This window comes from Saccopteryx bilineata, chromosome 5 (genome assembly GCF_036850765.1).
Source record: "Saccopteryx bilineata isolate mSacBil1 chromosome 5, mSacBil1_pri_phased_curated, whole genome shotgun sequence".
NCBI lineage: Eukaryota > Metazoa > Chordata > Mammalia > Chiroptera > Emballonuridae > Saccopteryx > Saccopteryx bilineata.
This window is the reverse complement of record NC_089494.1, coordinates 112,687,247-112,709,315: the sequence shown is the minus strand read 5'-3', so window position 1 is coordinate 112,709,315 and position 22,069 is coordinate 112,687,247. Positions and strand designations below refer to the sequence as shown.

At 36.9% G+C, this 22,069-nt stretch overlaps 1 non-coding gene and 1 pseudogene across 1 annotated transcript; one reads left to right on the top strand and one right to left on the bottom strand.

Moving 5' to 3' along the window:
• The first annotated feature begins 14,019 nt into the window (after nt 1-14,019).
• On the top strand, nt 14,020-14,143 carry LOC136307219 (small nucleolar RNA SNORA15). The gene has a single exon (XR_010725884.1). It is a non-coding gene; the product is annotated as a small nucleolar RNA SNORA15 (small nucleolar RNA).
• Nucleotides 14,144-20,773: 6,630 nt separating this feature from the next.
• Nucleotides 20,774-20,884, bottom strand: LOC136307031 (small nucleolar RNA U3; annotated as a pseudogene).
• Between the last annotated feature and the right edge of the window lie 1,185 nt (nt 20,885-22,069).

Here is a 22,069-nt window from a genome sequence, read left to right as displayed (position 1 = left end):
TCAACAGAAACACTTGAGGCCAGAAGCAAATGGCAAGAAGTATTCAAAGTAATGTAGAATAAGAGCCTACAACCACGACTACTTTATCCAGCAAGGCTATCATTTAAAATTGAAGAAGAAATAAAAAGCTTCCCAGACCAAAAAAAAAAAAAAAAATCTCAAGGAATTCACTACAACCAAACCAAGGCTGCAAGAAATGTTAAGGGGTCTGTTGTAAACAGATCAAAGAAGAAAAAGAATATAGCAAAAGAGGAATACAGTTTTAAAGAATAAAATGGCAATAAACAATTACATATCAATAATAAGCTTAAATGTAAATGGATTAAATGATCCAATCAAAGGACATAGGGTAGCTGCGTGAATAAGAAAACAGGACCCATACATATGCTGTCTACAAGAGACACACCTTAAAACAAAAGATGTACATAGACTAAAGATAAAAGACTGGAAAAAAATATTTCATGCAAATGGAAATAAAAGAAGAGCTCGAGTAGCAATACTTATATCAGACAAAATGGACTTTAAAACAAAGACTATAGTATGAGAAAAAGAAGGTCACTACACAATGATAAAAGGAGCAATCCAAGAGGAAGATATAACCATTATAAATATCTATGCACCTAATATAGGAGCACCTAAATATATAAAGTAGATTTTGATAGATTTAAAGGGTGAGATCAACAGCAATAATATAATAGTAGGGGATTTCAATACCCCACTAATATCACTAGATAAATCTTCAAGAAAGAAAATTAACAACGAAACAGCAGACTTAAAGGACACACTAGATCAATTCAATTTAATAGATATCTTCAGAACCTTTTACCATAAAGCAGCAGAATATACATTCTTTTCAAGTGCTCATTGTACATTCTCTAGGAAAGACCATGTGTAAGGGCACAAAAGTGGTTGCAACATATTTAAGAAGATTGAAATCATATCGAGCACTTTCTCTGATCACAATAGCATGAAACTAGAAATCAACCACAACAAAAACACTGAAAAATAGTCAAACACTTGGAAAATAAAAAGCATGTTATTAAATAATAAATGGGTTAAAAATGAGATCAAAGAAATTAAAAAATTTCTAGAAATGAACAATATCGAGTATATATCAACTCAAAATTTATGCGACATAGCAAAAGCATTCCTGAGAGGGAAGTTTATAGCATTACAGGCATACCTCAAGAAGCTAGAAAAAGCTCAAATAAACAACTTGACCCTGCATTTAAAAGAACTAGAAAACGAACAGCAAGTAAAGCCCAGAGCTAATAAATGGAAGGAAATAATAAAGGTCAGAGCTGAAATAAATGACATAGAGGCTAAAGAAACAATACAGAGGATCAATGAAACCAGGAGCTGGTTCTTTGAAAAGGTAAACAAGATTGATGAACTTTTAACGAGACTCACCAAGAAACAAAGAGAGAGGACTCAAATAAATAAAATTAGAAATGAGAGTGGAGAAATAACAACTGACACAACAGAAATACAAAATATTGTAAGAAAATACTATGAAGAACTGTATGCCAAAAAACTAGACTACCTAGATGAAATGGACAAATTCCTTGAAACATATAATCTTCCAAAAATTAATCTGGAAGAATCAGAAAACCTAAACAGACCAAGTATAACAAATGAGATTAAAACAGTTATCAAAAAACTCCCAAAATAGAAAAGTCCTGGGACTGATGGCTTCACAAGTGAATTCTACCAAATATTCAAAGAAGAACTAACTCCTACCTTTCTCAAGCTATTTCAAAAAATTCAAGAGGAAGGAAGACTTCTCAGCTCCTTTTTATGAGGTGAACATAATTCTGATTCCAAAACCAGGCAAAGACAACACAAAGAAAGAAAATTATAGGCCAATATCCCTGATGAATTTAGATGCTAAAATCCTCAACAAAATATGATATTAGCAAACCAGATCCAGCAATATATGAAAAAAATCATACACCATGATCCAGTGGGATTTATTCTTGGGAGGCAAGGCTAGTACAATATTTGCAAATTAATCAATGTGATTCATCAAATAAAAAAAGGAAGGAGGCCCTGGCCGGTTGGCTCAGTGATAGAGCGTCGGCCTGGCGTGCAGAAGTCCTGGGTTCGATTCTCGGCCAGGGCACACAGGAGAGGCGCCCATCTGCTTCTCCACCCCCCCTCCTTTCTCTCTGTCTCTCTCTCCCCCTTCTGCAGCCAAGGCTCCATTGGAGCAAAGATGGCCCGGGCACTGGGTATGGCTCTGTGGCCTCTGCCTCAGGTGCTAGAGTGGCTCTGGTCGCAACATAGCGATGCCGAGGATGGGCAAAGCATCGCCCTCTGGTGGGCAGAGCATCGCCCTCTGGTGGGCGTTTGGGTGGATCCCGGTCGGGCACATGCGGGAGCCTGTCTGACTGTCTCTCACCATTTCCAGCTTCAGAAAAATACAAAAAAAAAAAAAAAAAAAGGAAAACCACATGATAATTTCAAAAGATGCAGAAAAAGTATTTGATAGAATCCAGAACCCATTCATGATCAAAACTCTCAGCAAAGTGGGAATACAGGGAACATACCTCAACATGATAAAGGCCATCTATGACAAACCCACAGCCAAAATCATACTCAATGGACAAAAATTAAAAGCAATCCCCTTAAGATGAGGAACAAGGCAGGGATGCCCCCTTTCACCACTCTTATTCAACATAGTCATTGAAGTTCTAGCCACAGCAATCAGACAAGAAAAAGAAATAAAAGGCATCCAAATTGGAAAAGAAGAAATAAAACTATTAATATTTGCATATGATATGATATTGTATATAGAAGACAGTAAAGTCTCAGTCAGAAAACTACTGGACCTGATAAACTAATTCAGCAAGGTGGCAGGATATAAAATTAATAATCAGAAATCAAAGGCATTTTTATACACTAACACTAAACTGTCAGAAAGAAAATTAAGGAAGCAATCCCCTTTACCATTGCAACCAAAAAAAAAATTATGTACCTAGGAATAAATTTAACCAGGGAGATTAAAGACTTGTACTCAGAAAATTATGAAGCATTAATAAAAGAAATCAGGGAAGTTATAAATAAGTGGAAGCATATACCGGGCTTGTGGTTAAGAAGAATAAACATCATTAAAATGTCTATATTACCCAAAGTAATTTATAAATTCAATGAAATACCAATTAAAATACCAATGACTTACTTCAAAGATATAGAACACATATTCCAAAAATTTATATAGAACCAAAAGAGAACACAAATAGCCTCAGCAATCTTGAAAAGAAAGAATAAAGTTGGAGGTATCATACTTCTGGATATCAAGTTATACTACAAGGCCATTGTACTCAAAACAGCCTGGTCCTGGCATAAGAACAGGCATTTAAATCAAAGGAACAGAACTGAGAATCCAGAAATAAACCCACACTTTTATAGTCAACTGATATTTGACAAAGGAGGTAAGAGCATACATTGGAGTAAAGACAGCCTCTTCAACAAATGGTGTTGGAAAAATTGGACAGCTACCTGCAAAAAAATGAAACTAGACTACCAACTTACACCATTCACAAAAATAAACTCAAAATGGATAAAAGATTTAAATGTAAGCCCTAAAACCATAAGCATATTAGAAGAAAACATAAACAGTAAACTCTCTGGCATCTCTCACAGTAATACATTTGCCGATTTATCTCCAAGGGCAAGTGAAATAAAAGACAGGATAATCAAATGGGACTATATATCAAACTAAAAAGCTTCTGCACAGCTAAAGACAATAAGAACGAATAAAAAGACAAACTACACAATGGGAGAATATATTTGACATTGCGTCTGATAAGGGGTTAATAACCAAAATTTACAAAGAACTTGTAAAACTCAACATCAGGAAGGCAAACAATCCAATCAAAAAATGGGCGAAAGAAATGAATAGACACTTCTCCAAAGAGGACATACAGATGGCCAATAGGCAGATGAAAAAATGCTCAATATCACTAATCATTAGAGAAATGCAAATTAAAACCACAATGAGATATCACCTCATACCAGGCAGAATGGCTCTCTTCAACAAAACAACACAGAATAAGTGCTAGCGAGAATGTGGAGAAAAGGGGATCTTTCTGCTCTGCTGGTGGGAATGCAGACTGGTGCAGCCACTGTGGAAAACAGTATGGAGATTCCTCAAGAAATTAAAAATTGGACTGCCTTTTGACCCAGCTATACCACTTTTAGGAATATACCCCAAGAATACTATAGCACTGTTTGAAAAGAAATGCACCCCCATGTTTGTGGCAGCATTGTTCACAATAGCAAAGATCTAGAAACAGCCCAAGTGTCCGTCAGTGGACGAGTGGATTAAAAAGCTTTGGTACATATATATTATGGAATACTACTCAGCTGTAAGAAATGATGACATCGGATCCTTTACAATAACATGGATGGACCTTGATAACATTATACTGAGTGAAATAAGTAAATCAGAAAAAACTAAGAACTAATGATTCCATACATAGTTGGGATAGAAAAATGAGACACAGAGACATGGACAAGAGTGTGGGGGTTATTGGGAGGAGAAGAGTAGAGGGAGGGAGTGGGGGAGGGAAAGGGCGTAAAGAAAACCAGTTAGAAGGTAATGGAAAACAATTGGACTTTGGGTGATGGGAATGCAGCATAATCAATTGTCAAAATAACCTAAAGATGTTTTCTCTGAACATATGTACCCTGATTTATCAATGTCATCCCATTTAAATTAATAAAAAAAATTCTCAACACAATATTAGCAAATCGAATGCAGCAATTCATGAAAAAATCATACATCATGATTGGGTGGGATTTATTTTAGGGAGACAAGGCTGGTGCAATATCCGCAAATCAAGCAATATGATTCAACATATAAATAAAGAAAGGTTAAAATCACATGATAATATTAATAGATGCAGAAAAAAATTGATAAAATCCAGCACCCATTTATAATCAAAACTCTCAGCAAACTGGGAATACAGAGATCATATCTAAACATGATAAAGGCCATCTATGACAGCCCCAACGCCAAAATCATAATCAATAAGCAAAAATGAAAAGAAATCCCCTTAAGATAGGAAAAAGGAAGGATTGCCCCCTCACCACTCTTATTCAACATAGTTCTGGAAGTCCTAGCCACAGCAATCAGACAAGAAGAAGAGAGAAAGGCATCCAAATTGGAAAAGAAGAGGTAAAACTATCATTATTTGCTGATGATATAATACTGTACGTATAAAATCCTAAAGTCTCAGTCAAAAACTACTGGACCTGATAAACTAATCCAGCAAGGTGGCAGGTTAAAATTAATATTCAGAAATCAATAGCAGTTTTATACACCAACAATGAACTGTCTGAAAGAGAAATTAAGGAAACAATCCCCTTCACTATTGTAACAACAACAAAAAAATAAAGTACCTAGGAGTAAATCTAACCAAAGAGAGTAAATATTTGTACTCGTAAAATTATAAAACATTGATAAAGAAAATCAAGGAAGATACAAACAAGTGGAAGCATACATCGTGTTCATTGATAGGAAGAATAAACATAATGGAAATGTCTATATTACCCAAAGCAATCTATATATTCAGTGCAGTCCCTATTAAAATACCAATGACATTCTTCAAAGGTATAGAACAAATATTCCAACAATTTATATGGAACCAAAAAAGGACACGAATAGCCTCAGCAATTCTGAAAAAGAAGAATAAAGTGGGGGTATCACACTTCCTGATATCAAGTTATACTACAAGGCCATCGTACTCAAAACAGCTTGGTACTGGCATAAGAACAGGCATACAGATCAAAGGAATGAAACAGAGAACCCAGAAAAAAACCCACACCTATATGGACAAATGATATTTGACAATGGAGGTAAGAGCATACATTGGAGTAAAGACAGTTTCTTTAATAAATGGCATTGAGAATAGTGGACATGTGCTTTCAAAAAAATGAAACTTGATCACCAACTTACACCATTCACAAAAGTAAACTCTAAATGGATAAAAGACTTAAATGTAATTCATGAAACCATAAACATCTTGGAAGAAAACGTAGGCAGTAAACTCTCCGATATCTCTCATAGCAATATTTTTGCTGATTTATCTCCACAGGCAAGTAAATAAAGAACAGGATGAAGAAATAGGACTATATGAAACTAAAAAGCTTTTGCACAGCAAAAGACATTATGAACAAAATAAAAAGACAACCCACACAATGGGAGAATATATTTGCCAATACATCTGATAAGGGGCTAATAACCAAAATTTATAAAGAACTTATAAAACTCAACATCAGAAAGATAAATAAGTCAATAAAAAAATGAGCAAAAGAAATGAATAGACACTTCTCCAAAGAGGACATACAGATGGCCAATAGACAGATAAAAAAATGTTCAACATCACTAATCATTAGAGAAATGTAAATTCAAACCACAATGAGATAATGAAGTGTCACACCAGTCAGAATGGCGCTCATCAACAAAACAACACAGAATAAGGGCTGATGAGGGTGTGGAGAAAAAGGAACCATCCTGCACTGCTGGTGGGAATGCAGACTGTACAGCCACTGTGAAAACAGTATGGAGATTCCTCAAAAATTTAAAAATGGAACTGCTCTTTGACCCAGCTATCCCACTTTTAGGAATATATCCTATGAATACCGAATCACTGATTCAAAGGAAGAAATGCACCCCCATGTTTATTGCAGCATAGTTTACAATAGCCAAGATCTGGAAATAGTCCAAGTGTCCATTAGGGGATGAGTGGATTAAAAAGCAGTGGTACATATACACAAGGGAATAAATACTATGTGGTTGTGAGGAAGAAGGAAATCTTACCTTTTTCGACAGCATGGATGGACCTGGAAACTATTATGCTAAGTGAAATAAGCCAGGCAGAGAAAGAAAAATACCATATGACCTCGCTCATTTGAGGAATCCAATGAACAATGTGAGCTGAGGAACAGAATAGAGGCAGAGGTAGGGTCAAAGGGACCAGAGGGTAAGCAGACAGAGGGAAAGTGTAAGAGAAGATGAGATCAGAGAAGGGAAAGAGATTAATGAAATTATATACATAACACAGCATTATAGAGAACAGGACAGCAAATCCTGGAGGGAAGGGGGGAAGGCTTTGGGGGGAGGGAGCATGGAGGTGCCGAGGGGTAATAAGTGTGTGTGGGGAAATATATTTGGTGAGACAGTGAATCTATGTAAACACAAATTAAAATCATAAATTAAAAAATAAAAAAAATAAAAAAGTGTAAAGTTGGGGTTTTGCTGGGCCTTTCAGAAGTCGGGGCCCGGGATGTGTGCCCAGTGCATCTGCTGTTAAATATGCCTTTGGTTATAAATGCATATATATATATGTAAATATATGTAAAGTTATATATGTAAGTTATATATTCCTTATATAACATCTCTCTCTCTCTCTCTCTCTCTCTCTCTCTCTCTCTCTCTCTCTCTGAGAGAGAGAAAGAGCCTCTGGTTCAAAATACTGACCATGTTTCTGTCCCCAAAGTCCTTTCTGCAGATGGTCCATAATCTTGATCACCTGAAGTTACAGTCTCGATTTTATTGCAGCTCAAGAATAAACAGGTAAGATAATTTATTTCTTTGCTTTACTTAGTTCTGCTAGCACAGCTGTGCTAAAATAGCATGCCTGATAAGAATTTTACCAAGAAAGAAGAAAGTCACACTGACAATGTAAAAGCATCTTCTTAGCCCAAATCCATTGCTCTGATTTTACTAGGTTCTTTCTGGATGTTAATTTTCTTGGTTACTTATGAGCATAGATGCCTCTTTAGAGGGAACAGGCATTTAAATACCTTATTTCTGATTGCAGTTACCCAACACATCTCCAGCTCAGATTGTCCCTTTCAGTTGCAGCACACTTGAGCTCCTCATTTAGAGTCACATTTACCTTAAAAACTTGTATCCCTTTCTTTCTACACTCTGCAATCTTCCCTTAGTAAATGAGGACACTATCTGATTTCTCAAGCCAGAAACCTAGATTTTAATTTCTCCCATTTCTTTACTGCTCATCTCAACAATGAACACATGCACAGACATATACACACACTTACATGCATGTGTGCACACACACACACACACCACATTCATCATCAAGTCCTGGGGATTCTACTTTGAAAACAGATTTTGACCTTGCCCCTTAACATGCTCTGTCTCTCATTTGGATTACTGAATTAGTTTCCTGACTGGTATTCACTTTTCTGCCTTAACAACCAGTACTCCAACTGAGAAGTAAGAATGATCTTCCTAAATCGGAAAGTGGGTCATGACATTATTTTTCTTTCTAACTTTTTATTTTGAAATAATTTTAAACTTGCAGAAGAGCTGCAAAGATGTGGCATCTTTATTACCTTTTATTAAGGGTTCCCATGAACCCGTCACCCAGCTTCCTCTAAAGTTAACAGTTTACATAAGGGCACAGTTATCAAAACTAAGATGTTAACACTGATATAATACCAATAACTAACCTAATTGATATTTTTAAAATTTCTCTGGTTTTGCTATTAATGCCCTTTTTCTATTTTAAATTCCATCCTCATAGCACTTTTTCTGCTTAAATGCTTACAAGGATTTTCTACTGTTTTTAGAATAAAATTCAAATTTCTAAACACCTTTTATAAACCATCACAAGCTATCTACTCAGTCTACTTTATAACTTCATTTTTCGAAATCCTGCCCTTTGCTCTGCTCAACCTTACTGGACATCATTCAGCTTCTTGACTGCCCTGAACTGTGTCCCATCTCGAGGCCTTTGCCCTCCTGTCCCCTCTGCATGGGATGCTATTGTTCTGGTGCTTTGAGCAGCCAGCTCCCTCTCTTCCTCTGCTCAGCTTAAATATCACTTTTACTAACAGCTATCAATACGTTGGTCTCCTATGTCATTCTGTGTTTCATCTGTTTGCTTATTTCTCACATAGAAATTATTTTACACTTTACAATTATTTGATCAGCTTGCTCTACTGTTACCTGGCCTATGTAAGCCTTAAGAAAGAAGATATCATATTCATATTAGTTTTCTATTGATGCTATGACAGATGCCATAACTTTGCAGCTAATGAAAACACAAATTTGTTATCACAGAGTTCTGTTTTTTAGAAATCCAGTGGGTTTGGTAGTTTTTTCTGCTTGGGTTTTAAAAGCTGAAATCAAGATTTCATCACACTGACCTGTGGTGGCGCAGTGGATAAAGCGTCGACCTGGAAATGCTGAGGTCGCCGGTCCGAACCCTGGGCTTGCCTGGTCAAGGCACATATGGGAGTTGATGCTTCCAGTTCCAACCCCCCTTCTCTCTCTGTCTCTCTCCTCTCTCTCTCTGTCTCTCCCTGACCTCTCTAAAAAAATGAATAAATAAGATTTCGTCAGAGTTATATTGCTTTCTGGAGGTTGTAAGAGAAAATCTGCTTCCAGGTGTATGCAGGTTGTTGGGAGAATTCAGTTCCATGTAGTTGTAGAACTGAGGTGTTTTTGTTTTTTTTCTTGCTGTGTGTCAGCCAAGGACATCCCTATCTTCTAAAAACCACCTGCATTCTCTGGCTGTGGCCCCTTCCATCTACAAAGCCAAATATCAAGTTGAGTCCTCTATCACTTCAGATCTCTCCTGGCCCTCTTTATGCCCTGTTTTTCTGGTTTTGCTCAGGACGATGTCTCTCTTTTTAAGCACCTACATGATTGGATAGGGCCCATGCAAATAATTCAGGGTACTATTTGTTATAGACTGATTTGTGCAACCCCCTACCAGTTCACATATCGAGGCTCTAATATGACTATATTTGGAGATAGATAGGTAAAGCCTTTAAGTAGGTCACAAGAGGAATATGGGTGGGACCCTAATTTGATAGGTCTGTTGTCCTTATAAGAAAAAGAAGAGACATCAGGGACCTCTCTCTCTCTCTCTCTCTCTCTCTCTCTCTCTCTCTTCATGCACACAGAGAGAATAAAGAGAACATGAGAAGATGCAGTGAGAAGCAACTGTTTACAAGCCAGAAAGAGATGTCTTACCAGAAATCAACCTTGATGGCACCTTGATCTTAAATTTCTAGCCTCTAAAACTACAAAAAAAAAAAAATTTCTGTCATTTAAGCCACTAAGTCTGTGGTGTCTTGTTAATGCAGCCTCAAAAGAGTATTCTCATTTCCAGGTCCTTACCCTTCATCAGATCTGTAAAGTTCCTTCTCCATGAACTGTGCCATACTAACAAGGGTTTAGATCACAGACATCTTTGGGGGGCCATTATTCAGTCTACCACATATCTATCTTTTTTACTGCTGTGTCACCAGATTGAGCTAATGGAAGTATTAAATAACTGAATAATATATAATTTGGTGCAATTTACTTGAAAATTTTAAAATAAAGTCAACCAGTTTAATCCCAAACACCATGAAGCTTCTCTCATTTATTTCTTGTCCTTTTGTTTGACCTGGCATTATCCCCTAGTGTACCCCAGAACCTCAACTAGTGAATGGTTCAATGATGTTAGCAGAAGAATTAGACCAATTGGAAAAGGGTCTCAGTTTCTTAAGTTTGTAATTGTTGAAACAAAGATTTCATCATATGTATTTCTATAGCTTTAGATATTTCTTACTCATATTTGGAAAGAGCAAGCATTCTGTCATCAGCAAACTTAAATTCAAATTATGACTTTAACCATATAGCAACAAGTTTTTTAAAACACTCAAGCTTCAATTTTCTTATGATAATGATCATTCTCTCATAAGAATGAGATTTTATAATTGCTCTGCAGTAAACTTAGAAACAATCTGAGAATAAAGATTTTCCTATACATTCTTAAATCCTCATAATTCACAAACACACATGCACTCAATAACCTCACATAACGTCGGGGTCAGCAGAGGTAATTTTTTGATTTGGTCATGGGAAAAGAAGTTTGCTCACAGATAAGAATAAGAACAATTACATAAGTTAGAATTAGTAAAAGCGGGAAAAAAACATATAAATTTCTGGGTCCAGAGAGCCAGAGGGATGAAGGAATATCTATAGAAGATTTTTAACTGGTTTATCTCTTGTAGTGTTTCATTGAGGGTTCAGATCCATTAACATCTATGCACAGTAGATATAGTTTAAAAATGGAATAATGTAGAGTGTAATAGAGAGATGGAAAATGAGAGAGAGAAAGACAGAGAAGGAGAGAGAGAACAAATTAGCATGACTTTGCAATTCTTTTCTATATCTGCCCACACTCCTACAATTTCCTTCTGGAAGCACCAGGCTTTTCAGTGCAGACCACCTCATGTTGCTAATTTCTGTGAGAAGCACAAATCCCTGATGTCCTCTTGGCTTCTTGCTAAAAGAAAAGCAAGTGTTGAGATGCTGTTGTTTCCAGGCCACCTGACAAAGGGGCGGAGAGCACACCTGGCAGCAGGTGCCCAGAGGGGCCCTTCTGTAATGCCACTAGTAGACTTGGGTCTCTGGAGCCCCAGGGATTCCTGCTCACTATCAGTGGAGAAAGCTGTGTGGGGCTGCTGGGGAACTAGAAAGTCAATGATGTCTCTTTTTCTCCCAACAAGCTTCTGGTAATGCAGGAAGAGATTATACATTTTTGAATAATAAGGCCGGCAGGTGAGGGTATCTGCACTTTCTGAGAAAATACACAAACCTTGGCAGTGAAGATGTACTCACATGTACTTTGTTTTTCAAAAATAAACCCATATCTAAGCTGAAGATCAACACCACAGGAATCAAAGCTCACTGCTGACAAGTAAGTATATTTAGACAAACAGGAGCTTGTTGAAAATTTTACTGGGGAAAAAATAAAGGTGATCTCTTGAAAACAGAAAGAAAAGGAAGGTATGTAGATTCAATTGTTTTTCCTAGACTGAGACAGCCTTAGGAACTAAAATTATACCTACTTAATTACTTACCTAGAGTAGATCTTGGATGCAATTACTATGCATGTGTTTGTTTGAAGCTGAAAATTTAAAAGGTATTTGTTTTTAGGGCTCTTTATAAGGTATTAGGTTTCAGGGACAGGACTAGGCTTCTGGCATCCCTCCTTTTCTCAGACATTACCTTCCTCAGTGACATTAACACTTGTGTGTCCATTTCATTCACGTCTTCCCACAGGCAAGAAAAGAAGGAACTTCACAAAATGAAACCATTAGGCCACTGAGGAGGTTAAAAGGAAATTTGCCTTGATTCTGTAAGAAAGATCTAAATTAAAAAGTTAAGAAAATATCCAATTTTTAAGCCACTAATTTTCGGGATTAACCTTCATGCCTCTCAGGTGTGTCAGCCGATTCATGCAGATGCAAGTTCAGAACCACCAGAGCTTTGGGTTTGACTCTGCCCTAACACAAACATAAAAACAGCAACAAAAGCTCAAAGTTCCAGTTCCAGTATTCTCTCATCTTTCTATTTCTTGTTTTACCTACAATTGTCTGGGATAGGCTCCTGAAACCCAGAAACCAGGGCCTGACCAGTGCAGCACTCGCTCCTCACGAGCTCCAGAATTCCTGATTCCTGTGCTGGTATTTCCCCCCTGAGCTTCACGTACCAGGATATTCTGGGCTCTGGACTTGCTTCTACCTTTAAATGGCCTCTTTTCGATTTGAGAATCTGGCTGTTGGATTTCCTCCTGATGTTCAGTTGAGTTAATTTCTGGAGCAACCCTTGGCTTTAATGACAACTATGGATAAAAGGTATGAACACTCTAGATCCCTTTCCCCACCCGTCCTGGGTCCCCACTGGTATGGGTCCCTCCTTTGTCCTTTTAAGAGCAGAAATCATAAGGAGAATGAACATCAGTGACTACTAATATTCAAGGATCTGAGGCAGGGGTCGGGAATCTTTTTGGCTGAGAGAGCCATGAACGCCACATATTTTAAAATGTAATTCCATGAGAGCCATACAATGACCTATGTACATTACGCATTATCCAATAAAAATTTAGTGTTGTCCCAGAGGACAGCTGTGATTGGCTCCAGCCACCCACAACCATGAACATGAGCGGTAGGAAATGAATGGATTGTAATACATGAGAATGTTTTATATTTTTAACATAATTTTTTTATTAAAGATTTGTCTGAGAGCCAGACACAGCCATCAAAAGAGCCACATCTGGCTCATGAGCCATAGGTTCCCGACCCCTGATCTGAGGGGTCTGGGTAAGTGAATTAAGCATTTAGTTTTGGTCTTTTGTTCACTTTTAGGATATAGCAGCTCAAGTATCTTTATCAGCAGAGGAAAAATGCCAGGAAAGAAAGGAAAAATTAGTGTGCAAGATAAAGAAAATTATTAATAAGAAAAAGTCTTAGAGATGGCAAATGGGAAGACATGGCAAGGCAGAATATCATCCTGAAAAGAAAGGACAGACCTCTCATTTACTAGAAGACTAGAAGATGACTATGTATGAAGATGGGAGTTAGAAAGGAGCATAATATGTGGTATTTATTTGGATAGACCTTAATATATCTTAGAGATAGTAAAAAATAAAGCTTTTAATAATTTAGATTTATATGGCAGTAAGAAAAACTATATTGAACAAAGCAAAAGATGAGGTACTTTGGGCACATTTAAAAATAAAGCAAAACAATAACATCAAAACAAATAAAAACATTAGCATAGCACATGGTATTATTTCAGGTACACCAGAAACACTTTTTGTTCTCAGTTGACTTGAGTAGGAAAACAGCTGCCTCCTGAACAGAAATCATATACTAAAGGTTTTGTCTGGTGAGAGTTTGGTCAGTACAGGAGTCTCCCCTTGTACAATGTCGTATTGTACTATACCCAGTATATATTATGTTTTTTCCTATGCATACATACCTATAATAAAGTTTAATTTATAAACCAGCCTATTTCACAGATAGAAGATTCATTCTTATCATAGATCTTAGCAGCTTCAGCAACAGTAGGTTTAACTCTTTAGTGAATAGAATGTTCCACACATTTGAATGCCATGAGCTCTGAGGTGTTCCAGCAGCCTGAAGTTCAGTAGTCCCTTATAATAGCTACACCACTTCATTTATCCAAAAACACCTGGGAAGGCATGGCTGAATCCTATGTTCTTTTCATCAGTAACTTTCACAACAAAACACCATGCAAAAATAAACTCTTCCTTTAAAAATGGCTGTGATGGGCCTGACCTGTGGTGGCACAGTGGATAAAGCATCGACCTGGAAATGCTGAGGTCGCCGGTTTGAAACCCTGGGCTTGCCTGGTCAAGGCACATATGGGAGTTGATGCTTCCAGCTCCTCCCCCCTTCTCTCTCTGTCTCTCTCCTCTCTCTCTCTCTCTCTCTCTCTCTCCTCTCTAAAAATGAATAAAAAAATTAAAAACAAATAAAAATGGCTGTGATGGTATGTGAGGTTTTTTCATAGTATGTTATTACTGAAAGTGGATACAAAACATCTGGGAGAGGTCATGAAAACCTGTGACGAAGGTGAGGGGTGGGAGATGAGCTTATGTTTTCACATGATGATAATAGTAATAGTAATAATAACAAATAACAATAAACAACAATGTTTAATTAAAAAATTAAAAATACACACTGCAACAAGATAAATAGCTGAGTAACTATTACAGGTATGAAGAAAGGAGACTATTAAAGTTGAAGCATTCTGGTATTCCTAAATTCGTAGAAGGATGAAAATGTTGATTAAATATGTGGCATGGCTTAGTTTATCCTGATGAATATGGGACACATGTTTAACTTTAGAAAAAACATATGTTTATCATATTAATAATGAAAAGGGGAAATACATATAGATTAGTGATTTAAAGAGTTTAGAGTATTATGAATAATATACCAATACATGAAAACTGAACAATTTCTTAGGAAAAAATTACCAAAACAAAAACAAAACAAACTCAAGAATTATAAAATTTCAGTTAAAAAAAACACATTAGAACAAATTAAATCCAAAGTTAAATATCTACCAAACTAAAAAAATTTAAAATAACAATTCAGTTTTACTAATTATTTCTTCCAACCATTTAAGGAAGAAATAATACTAGCGAGCAGAAAAAAAGAAAGGACAGCACCACAGTTTGATGTTTTCATCACCTTGGTAGTAGATCTAGAAAATGACAGATGTAGAAGTACAAGAAATTGAGCCAACAATTCAATGTACATCAAGCTCAAATTATTTTATGAACCTAGGTGCAAACACAAGCCAAGGATGTAGCAAATATTTCTATCAGTATCTGTATTTGATACTGTAACTTGTCTCCTTGATCCCCTATTTAAGACAAGGCACTGTTTTCCCAGCTATCAAGAAGGTTAACTTTAGACAACTCACAGCTGATTCTTTGGACAAAGGGAGATGCCTCACCCATGTCATGTGCCCTCCCTCTGTAGTCAGCCCATATTCAGTGAGGTACAGTGGCCCACCACCTTACCTCACCTGGAGAGAACTCTGAGAGTCCATCACAGTTTCAGTTCTATCTGTGGTCAGTTTTAGGAATGGAAGACATGAAGGAGAATGCAATTTAGATAGTCATCTACAAAGCTTTCAAATATATTTTTATTTATCTGTTTTTTAACAGATAAACAAGAGAAGGCAATACTCAAATATTCATTATGTTATGTTATAACTTTGCATGTTTCTGAAATATTTAATAAAAAATAATTAATAATTTTAAAAAAGTTGATATCAAGAGCCTGTGAGATAGATCTAAGTTTAAATTCTGACCTTCCATCTTATTTTCTCAAAGATCATACATCACTAAGCCTCAGTCTCCTTACCTATTATATGAGAATGAGAATTACTGGGTCTATTAATAGTATCTATCATGGTAACTATCTCTTTAAAGATGTTCAATATATGCTAAGGTAAAAACAGAGTTTTGGAGAGGAAGTCAGTAAAATGTTCAGAAAACGATTTACAATTTAAACCAAAAAGATATACTGTTAGATGAGAGCCCTACAATAACTGTTTATTTGAAAACTTCAGTAAAGAGCAATAAGTTGTGAATTGTAACTCATGGGCAAGGATAGGAACATTGGTCTCCTTTGGAGAGGCTTTTTAGAGAAATATGTGGCTGGAAAAATCAAAATTGCAGTTTGGATAAGATGGCAGCCGCTGTCTGTGGAAAGGCACAAGCTTTCAGGAGTTCAATTTACAATGAAGACAGCTTTTCAGAACTGGCACAAGGTTGGCTGGAAGGAAACTGGTCTGTGAAAGACAGAGAAGGACGGGCTTGCACAGGCCTGGTAGGAACAGGAAGGTACACACAGAGAGATGAGTCTGGAGAGCCAGGAGGACAGAGGAGAAGAATGGGGGGGGGAGTTTTAGGGTGTGTTAGTGCTGAGAGAGTAGTAGGATTTGTTTGGAAGGGTGTTTTGACTTTGTACCCTCTTTTCCCCAGAATCTTTGTGGAAAATTTTCTTTCTTAATTTGCTTACCCTGTTAGGAAAACATAGACATTCTATGTTGAAAAACCTTGGCCCTGTTATGTCAGGTGTCTTCTACTCTAATTTTATGTAGTATTGAAAAGAAAGAAACTTATGCTGTCAAATATTTTTTTCAGGATCTTGGCATGCCATCCTTGAACTTGCCAGAGATCACTTTAGGCCAGATACGGAAGTTTTCACCCTGATTACACATTAAATCACTTAGGTATTGGATTGTTTGTTTGTTTGTTATTGAGTTTTATGACTTCTTTGTATATTTTGGATATTAAGCCCTTATCTGAGCAGTCCTTTGAAAATATAATTTCCCATTTAGTTGGCTGTTTGTTTATTTTGTTGTCAGTTTCTCTTGCTGAGCAAAAACTTTTTAGTCTGATGTAGTCCCATTCATTTATCTTTGCCTTCACTTCCCTTGCCTTTGGGGTCAAATTCATAAAATGCTCTTTAAAACCAAGGTCCATGAGTTTAGAATCTATGTCTTCTTCTATGTACTTTATTGTTTCAGGTCTTATATTTAGGTATTTGATCCATTTTGAATTAATTTTAGTACAAGGGGACAAACTGTAGTCAAGTTTCATTCTTTTGCATGTGGCTTTCCAGTTTTCCCAGAACCATTTGTTGAAGAGGCTTTCTTTTCTCCATTGTGTGTTGTTGGCCCCTTTATCAAAAATTATTTGACCATATATATGTGGTTTTATTTCTGGACTTTCTATTCTGTTCCATTGGTCTGAGTGTCTATTTTTCTGCCATGCTGTTTTGATTGTTGTGGCTCTATAATATAGTTTGAAGTCAGATATTGTAATGCCCCCAGCTTCATTCTTTTTCTTTAGAATTGCTTTGGCTATTTGGGTTTTCTTATGGTCCCATATAAATCTGATGATTTTTTGTTCCATTTCCTTTAAAAATGTCATTGGAATTTTGATGGGAATTGCATTAAATTTGTATATTGCTTTGGGTAATATGGCCATCTTGATTATATTTATTCTTACTAACCAAGAACAAGGAATATTCTTCCATCTCATTGTATCTTTCCCTTAACAATGCTTTGTAGTTTTCATTATATAGGTCCTTTACATTCTTTGTTATGTTTATTCCTAGGTATTTTTTTTTTGTTGCAATCATGAAGGGGATTACTTTTTTGAGTTTGTTCTCAAATGTTTCATTGTTGGCATATAGAAAAGCTATGGACTTTTGTATGTTAATTTTGTATCCTGCGACCTTACTGTATTGGCTTATTGTTTCTAGTAGTCTTTTTGTAGTTTCTTTGGGGTTTTCGATGTATAGGATCATGTCATCTGCAAAAAGTGATACCTTTACCTCTTCTTTTCTGACATGGATGCCTTTTATTTCTTTGTCTTGTCTGATTGCTCTGGCTAGAACCTCTAGCACCACATTAAATAAGAGTGGAGAGAGTGGATAACCCTGTCTTGTTTCTGACTTAAGGAGGAAAGCCTTCAGTTTTGTGCTCTTTAATATGAAGAGGACATGAACAGACACTTCTCCCAGGAAGAAATACAAATGGCCAACAGATAAATGAAAAGATGCTCATCTTCATTAGTTATTAGAAAAACGCAAATCAAAACTGCAGTGAGATACCACCTCATACCTGTTTGATTAGCTGTTATTAACAAGACAGGTAATAGCAAATGTTGGAGAGGCTGTGGAGAAAAAGGAACCCTCATTCACTGTTGGTGGGACTGTAAAGTAGTACAACCATTATGGAAGAAAGTATTGTGGTTCCTCAAAAAACTGAAAATAGAACTACCTTATGACCCAGCAATCCCTCTACTGGGTATATACCCCCAAAACTCAGAAACATTGGTATGTAAAGACACATGCAGCCCCATGTTCATTGCAGCATTGTTCACAGTGGCCAAGACATGGAAACAACCAAAAAGCTCTTCAATGGATGACTGGATAAAGAAGATGTGGCACATATACACTATGGAATACTACTCAGCCATAAGAAATGATGACATCGGATCATTTACAACAAAATGGTGGGATCTTGATAATATTATACAGAGTGAAATAAGTAAATCAGAAAAAACCAAGAACTGCATTATTCCATATGTAGGTGGGACATAAAAATGAGACTAAGAGACATTGACAAGAGCATGGTGGTTACGGGGGGGGGGAGGGAGAGAGTAAGGGGGAGGGGGAGGGGCACAAAGAAAACTAGATAGAAGGTGACAGAGGACAATCTGACTTTGGGTGATGGGTACGCAATATAATTGATCGACAAGATAACCTGGACATGTTTTCTTTGAACATATGTACCCTTATTTATTGATGTCACTCTAGTAAAATTAAAAAAAAAATCACTTGGGTACTTAAAATAAATATCCAGGCCTGGGCCTTTGCTCTCAGATCTTATGTATCTTGGTTTGAAGTGAATCCCAGCCAGAAGTCTATTCTGAAAACTTGGCATGTGATTCGAACTTGTAGCCAAAATAGAAAGACACTGGCTCAGACTTTCTTATATGATATCATGGTCTACCTGTAGTGTTGCAGGCCTGATCCCAAAAATATCAAATCAAAAATTTGAAATTTGGTGGCTGAATCTTGGAATTACAGTGGTCTTAATATTCTCTTCAACTGATTCTTATGGAGAATTATTGAGTGGTGGAGAACCATTGGCTGCAGACTGGAATGTCCAGTTAATTCAGAAGAAATTATTTTGGTCCTAACCTTTTAAAAGTTCAGATGGATTCAGGAGTGGTTAGAATGAAGCCCAGCATTATTTCATTTGACTCCCACTCATCAAATTCCATAGTTCTATAAGCTCCTTGGCAATTAGCAGAGTTGGCACACTCTTCCATCAAACTGAATGGGTGGTCCTTGGGAAATCTGTTTTCAGAGATCCTTAAGCTTTGCTGCAATAAAGGACTCTGGCTCCAACTGGCATCTTATTCTCCGAATTCTTTTCTCAGGCAAAGATTTGATTTCACATTGAGCCTTTATTGTTGATCATGCATGCATAACCCCTCCCCCCCCCCCCCCCCCCCCCCCGCAAACTACCTTTTGTTTGTTGCTTGGCTGCCCAACAGAGCTTCTCTTCTCATCAGACAATTTGCTACATCCTAAAGAGTAAGACTTCTGAAACACACATGTGACAAGAACAATCATCTTTTTCTTAGGAGTCTTTGGAAGTGAGTGCTCAAGTAGAAAGATAAAACTTATCTTCACCAAAATAAGATATTCTATCAATAAACTTCACCTGATCTGTGGTGGCGCAGTGGATAAAGCGTCGACCTGGAAATGCTGAGGTCGCTGGTTTGAAACTCTGGGCTTGCCTGGTCAAGGCACATATGGGAGTTGATGCTTCCAGCTCCTCCCCCCCTTCTCTCTCTGTCTCTCCTCTCTCTCTCTCTCTCTGTCTCTCCCTCTCCTCTCTAAAAAATGAATAAATAAATAAATAATTTAAAAAAATAAATAAAAATAAACTTCAATGTAACAATAGAATCATTGAGTGACCTGGTACACATTGTAATGATGAATGTCAATTTAACAATAAAAAATTTTAAAAACTTTTAATTATATATATTTAGCAAGAGAGAGAGACAGAGAGAGAGACAGAGAGAGGGACAGATAGAAACAGACAAGTAGTAAGGGAGAGAGATGAAAAGTATCAATTCTTTTTTTGTGGTACCTTAGTTGTTCATTGATTGCTTTCTCTTATTTGCCTTGATAAGGGGCCACAGCAAAGTGAGTGACCCCTTGCTCAAGCTAGCAACCTTGGGCTCAAGCCAGTGACCCTGAGCTTAAAGCCAGTGATCTTGGGCTCAAGCCAGAGACCATGGGGTCATGTCTATGATCCCATGCTCAAGCCAGTGACCCTGTGCTCAAGCCAGCAACCTCTGGGTTTTGAAGCTGGTTCCCTGCTTCCTAGTCTGACACTCTATCCACTGCACCACTGGCTGGTCAGGTTAGGCTTAATAAATTTTTTAACATTATAACAACTCATGCAGAAAGCAATTTTAATATTACTTCTATTTGGCAAAGAACACAATGCTTAGAGAAATAAACTAATTTAACTGCGTGCTCTCAGAAACATCACTGTATAGATGAGACTTGAATCTAGTTCACACTAAAACCAAAGCCTGAGCTGGCTTATTCTACAACACAGTGTTCTGTTTACTAAGAGGATTAGGTACCAAAACTTAATTACTGAATTTCTCTGTACAAATATTCAAAGAGTTCAATTATCCTATTTCTTATCTGTAAATATGCAAATATGTGTCTACACAAAAAATTATAAACTGAAAACTCTCAAAGCACATCCAAAGTAAACACTAACTTTACTTGGGAAACTTAAGTTATGTATGCATTAGAAAGCATGTGGTCGTCAGTACTACTATTCACAAGCAATATCAAGAGCCGGCTCACCCTCAGGAGAGAACACTGCAACTCTTCCTTGTGGTTCCGGGTGCTGTACACAATCAGAGAAACTGCTCTAGTAACAAACTATAGAAATGATCCCTGAAAGTTTAGTCTTAGTACTACTATTCAGTAAATACTTATATTTCTCTTTCTCTGGCACATAATTAGATTGCACCTCTTTACTTCTTTGGATTTATTTGTATTTGGGTGAGTTGCTTTGGGAAGTTAAATACAGGACAAAGTTTTGAGAGCAAGTACACAATCTGACACAGTGTAGGTTTCCTTCTGTCATAGTAAATGACATTTAAGATGATTGTTTCATCAGTCTGAGGGCAGGAGTAAGAAACAGAACAGAGCCCACAGACAGCCGCCACAAATAAGTAGCATGAATAAAATTGCCATTCATTATTACAAGTTTCTAAAATTCTGGAAATTATTTGTTACAACAGTATAATCTAGCCTATCCTGACTGGTGTAGAAATTGGTCTCTACATTATGGGAGACTGCAAGTGGCAAAACCTTTGTAATTTCAAGGTTTAGCAAAAGGCTAAGTTCTCCCCCCCACCTCCATACTGGCTATGAAGCTGAGTATTTGCACTCATCCCATCCCTCCACTTCACTTGTTTGCTTAAGTTGCTAGAAGCAATTTACATGCCCTTCCTCTCACCCTTTGTTCTGATGTTGGTTGCTTTTAATTATGCATGATGTGAGGATTCCTGTTTACACCTTAAATGGATTCCTGTTTATGCCTTAAGAGAATTCCTTTTTTTGCCTCACAGTTGTGATTTTGTATCGGAGACTTTTTATTTGCATATGGCTATATAATAAAGCAAACAGGGGGCTGTTTTGCTCTGTTCTTGCCATCAGCTTGCAGAGTCCTCCAGATCCCATCCTTTTTCTCTTTAAGCCTATTTTCTTCATTCAGCACCATTCTCACTCAGGACCTGGAATTACTAGCTGTGCTAGTTTGCAGCACTACATAGATCAATGGGACAGAATAGAGAACACAGAAATAAACCTATACTTATATGGTAAATTAATATTTGACAAGAAAAGACTGTACAATGGGGTAATGACAGTCTATTTGGCAAATGGTGTTGGAAATATAGGAGAAATATGTTTAAAAAATGAAAATAGACCACCTTCTTACACCATATACAAGAATAAACTCAAAACAGATTAAAGACTTAAATGTATGACTAGAAATCACTAAATTCTTAGAAAAAAAACATAGGCAGTAAGACCTTGGACATTTCTCTTAGCAATTTTTTTTCTGATATATCTCCTCAAGCAAGGGAAG